This window comes from Triticum urartu, chromosome 3A (genome assembly GCF_056163025.1).
Source record: "Triticum urartu cultivar PI428250 chromosome 3A, HENAU_Tu73, whole genome shotgun sequence".
NCBI lineage: Eukaryota > Viridiplantae > Streptophyta > Magnoliopsida > Poales > Poaceae > Triticum > Triticum urartu.
Genome location: NC_141875.1, coordinates 277,935,682 through 277,940,561, shown reverse-complemented (window position 1 = coordinate 277,940,561; position 4,880 = coordinate 277,935,682).

Genomic DNA, 4,880 nt, shown 5'->3' with positions numbered 1-4,880 from the left:
AGAGTGAGGGAAGAGATATGTCCATGCCCGAGAGACAAAGTGATAGAGACCTTTGTTGGGGTCCGGACTTTACAAGAGAGAGGGGTGTTAATGTGCTCGTGTGTTGGTGTTTGGGGGAGAGAACGACTTCTCTGTGTGTGTGTGTGTGCGTCTGGTGGGGGGTTGACTTCAGATAAAGAGTGAGGTGTCTATATTTGAGGGACTTTAGCGTAATTGAGATATTGTGCACTCATGGTTGATCAATTTGTTTCACAGTTTGTACTATGAGATAACAATACTTTTGAACATGCGTGATATACCTTGATGTACCAGAATTACAAACCTAAGATCGGAATTTTGGAATTCGACTCCATCATTAGCTTTTGTAATTCATTTAAACGGAGGTACATTTTTAAGCCGGGATTTCGTAATTTCAAATTCATATATCAAACCTAGAGATATACACATACGGGCATGTTCAAACTTTATAATCATCCACTTTATTCATACACATACACATTTTTGCTTTTGTCATCATATTTAGGATAAACACATTTGGAATTCATTTAAATTGGACCGTATGATGGTATTTGCTTGTATTAGCTCAATGATCCATATTTGAATTGAATGGACAATCTAAGTTTCGAGTTGGAGACATTGATTTTCAGAACTTGCACATTTTTTTTGCGTGCAAAACAAACAAATTGTCGGCCATGATATCATAGTCGGTCGTACGAGAGCAAAATACTTATAATTTTAGGCGCCAAAAGCTTTCAAACTTCCTGCTCACATCGAAATATCACACGCCCGAAAGTTTAGCCCTGCGATATTCCTATTTTACCCCTGCCACATGAACAGAAAAGGGATGCTTTGGTAACTCCATTGTTTTCCCCTCTTTGCCCCCAACATTCTTCCCCAGAGCCCCTCCCCTTCCCCTCCCTGACCCCCCAACCACGACAAGCCGCCGAATCTAGTCCTCCGCCACAGCGGTGGACCTCACACCCTGCCGGATCTACCTTCCGCACCTTGGAACCCCCAACTGCCAACTCACCACTTCACCGGAGCCGCTTCAGCGACTGGCTTGTCCACTGCTCCAGATCTCCTTGACCGCCATCATGGTCCACCGCACCGGATCTGCTTAACCGACGCCCTCGTCCACCACAGCGTAGGCCCTTCACTGACTCCCTCGTCCGCCCCTTCGCTGGCCCTCCATACAAGCCCTCGTCCGCCGCAACAGATCCGCCTCACCGAAAGCGCTATACAACGTGCCCGCTGAAGCCTTCGTCCACTGCACCGGACCCGCTCCACGGACGCCATATTCAACTCCACCGGCCCTGCCTTACCGACGCTGCAGCCTCATCAGGTTATTTCGATTTGTACTCCTTCAGTTTTTCTCTTTATCGTGCAACTGTTCACTTACCACAGATGAGCTTTCTTGAATGTCGACAGGCGCCGCAACCGTAGCACCGGAGCCGCTTCAGCGACGGCAAAAGCCGGCCCAAACTCAACCGCAACACGAGCACCATCGACGATCCTTAGCTATCAAGTATGGCAACGATACCCATACGCCGCCGAGAATCAGGTACTATTATCCAACGGTCGGCGCCTACATTCACTTTCCTAGCATAAGCACCGCACCTTTGAATTTCTTCAGGGTATCATTCAGTTTTTCATGAGATGTGTTATTCTTCTTGCACCTGTAGGGCCATACTTCTGGCAGTGAACATGTTACATGTGCTAAATTACATACCAGTGCAGATATAGTTAATATGCTTCAGTTTTGTTCTGATGCCACCTGTTGGTTCCATCAGACTGCTTAATGTTCTCTATGCTTAATTACACATCAGCAAACTAGCATGTGGTTCCGCTGCTTTTTGTTCGTTTTACCCTACATTTTCTGATGCTAGCTATTACATCACTGCTCCGAGCCTCTGTTCATTACTTGTTTGTGTGTTCTTGATCTTCCCAAGTTGCATGACTAAATTGATGCTTCTATTAATTATGGAGCTGCCAACCCCATCAAGCAAAATATTTTTTCTTTTGGGGTTGGCACCTCGAACAAGCATAAAAATAGAGGGAAGCAGATATACTCCCTCCGATTCTATTTACTCTGTCCATAACTCTTGACCCGCATACCAAGGAGGGCACTGGTTTAATTTTCTGGACTAATCTGCCAATTAATTAGGGCATAGGCGAATGGGGCGGGGCACAAAAGGAAACCAGCGCTAGGAATCAGCAACGCACAGACTAATACGAGAAAACTGAGAAAAAGTTATATGCAAAGTAAAAAGAATCGGAGGGAGTATTGTCGTGTATGCACACACCCTTATTTCATTAGTTTAGATGAACCATTGATGATCAATTCGGACCAGTGCATGCGATTAAAATTAATTTTACCTGAATAGATGGTGCAGAATAAACTACAACAACTAGATTCGAAACCACGGGATGCTGACGATATCTTCAAAGAACATTGCAACAATAGCTAGGCTTCACAGCAACATATGGTAAGCCAGTGTGTTTTAGTACATGTGAAATGTAATGCGAGTGGGATGCTTTCTTAGCTTATGCCCTCAATGTGTAATCCTACCGAATTACAAATAGTTTAGTTGTATGCTTTGCTGTATTGCTTGATTCGAATGCTTATTTGTTGTTACGCTATACCTGAGTTGGCCAATATGTCAGCAGTGACTGCTGTAATATCGTAAAGAAATGCATGCCTACTTCATTTGAGTCCTTAACTTTTCCTTTCAACTTCATCACAAGACTATCTTCGTAGTTTATATGAGGCCACACTGTTAAGTGCTTTCTCAGATTATTTCAAATGCTTAGATGCCTTGGCAACTTAAATATAGCGGTTGTACACTCCCTTTCAACTAGGGATGTCAACTGGGTCCAGTTTAATCCCGATTAAAGTCCACTAGTGGTATTATAGTTCAAAAGAGTTTTTGTTTTTTTTTTAGGAAAATGAACTAGGGAGGTAGCAAAAACTAACTAGATGGGACTGGCGGATTTCGTTTATTTGCCACTTACATCCCTAGTTTCATCTTACCATTTTAATTTCTTTTCGGCTGATGCTGCTTCGAACCATTTAAATATAGTTTGTCATGCTCGGCAATAATTCGTCTGTCGTTTACCATGTAAGCTTACTGCCTGGATCATATGATAACTATCTCTTACTGATGTCCGGCGGAAACCTTTCAGGATGCCGTTCACACTAGGACACAATGTACAACCCCATAATCTATTTGTGGAAGCAGTGCGCCATCCAATTTACCAGATGGTAGCAGTTCAGAGGCAACACTTCCGGAGAGGAGTCTGAGCACAGATATTATAGTGCTTGAGGCTCTACTAGAGGCAGAAAGAGATGGTGTGGCTGCCATGAATGAGGTAATATTTATCTTGAGGCTGGAAATTACAGAATTAGCGGCACACATTATGCAAGCAACCCAAGAATTGGAGGAAGTAAGAATGTTGCATTTGAAGACGGAGGAGGTCCTGCTGTTTCTACTATCTGAAGCCCAAGATAATCCCGGTTCTTCCTTCGATACCAGTTCAAATTTTCATTAGATTATTGTACTTGCATGTTGTGTCATGTCTCTGAATGGATTATGTTACAAGACCCCCTATGTTGTCCATGTGTTGTAATGATCCAATTTTTTTAGGCGAGGTAATCCTCAGAACTTGTATGATTGACATAAGGTGAACGGTTTGTCGCGTGAGCATATTGTATTGGATGAAATAACTGTTTGACTCAGAGTGTATCCAACCTACTGAATTCGAAGATCACGACATTTCTAAATCATAATCATATATAAAGGTGGAATAAAACTTTGTTGTGGTTTTGAAGAAATAAATAAAAAAATGTATAATTATCTGTGGATATTCGTAATCGAACACAAATTGGATTTGAATTTAGTTTGCCAGGTCCCAGGGCAAACGTGAATGCTAATTCCCCCATGTTTTGAACGAAGCGGCTAAACACCCACTATAATTTGTGGGCTGCTCGAAGCAAGTGTTTGCGAGATGGAAATTACTGTCTACCCTTGACACTTGAGATCCTTATCGATGGGATTTACACTTCTGTCGATAGGGGTAGACTAGTAACTTCAATCAGACGTGACACGACGGCCTCTGAGCCCATTCAGACATGGTGGGCGCCAAACGTGGGCGGCAAAATACATTTGATTCAAACTCGTCCGAAAGACATGTGTCTCTTCCTCCATTTCCCCATTCATACACGGTGGGCGGCAAAACAAACTCTCCTCGTCCGAAATCGATGTAGGCTTATATTTTAAATAGGGACAGATGTGTAACTTCCATCAGACATGACACAACCGCCCTACCTGTCAGCCCCGTTCATACACCATGGGCGCCAACCGTGGGCAGCAAAACACACTCTCCTCGCCCGAAATAGTTACCGGTAAATATTTGGGAGATGCGAGATTACCGTCCTATCCCCAACCGACGCGATGTCCGAAATTTTAAACGGGGGATAAGTTCGTAACTTTCCCCCATTTCAGAGAAGTGCGTCCCAAAGTTTGAGATCCCCCCTCCCCTCCATTTCCCCATTCATACACCGTCGGCGGCACGACAACCTCCACACTGCGGCCAGCCTCCTCCGTCCGCCACCCCATCCTCCACCTTGCCGGAACCGCTACCCCTACCCCGTCGTCCACTGCAAGAGATGGACGTCTCTCATCCACGGCACTGGACCAGCATCCTTTCATCGCCTCCTCTTGCTTCATCGGCGCCGTCGTCCACCTTGCCGTTGCCGCTCCTACGACCGCCTCGTCCACGGCAACATGATATATCCCCCGACCCGGCCGTCTGCCATCTAAAGTCTTCTTCCCCGCCGCCGACAGCCATCGCACCCGCATCACCCTCAACGTATCAGCATA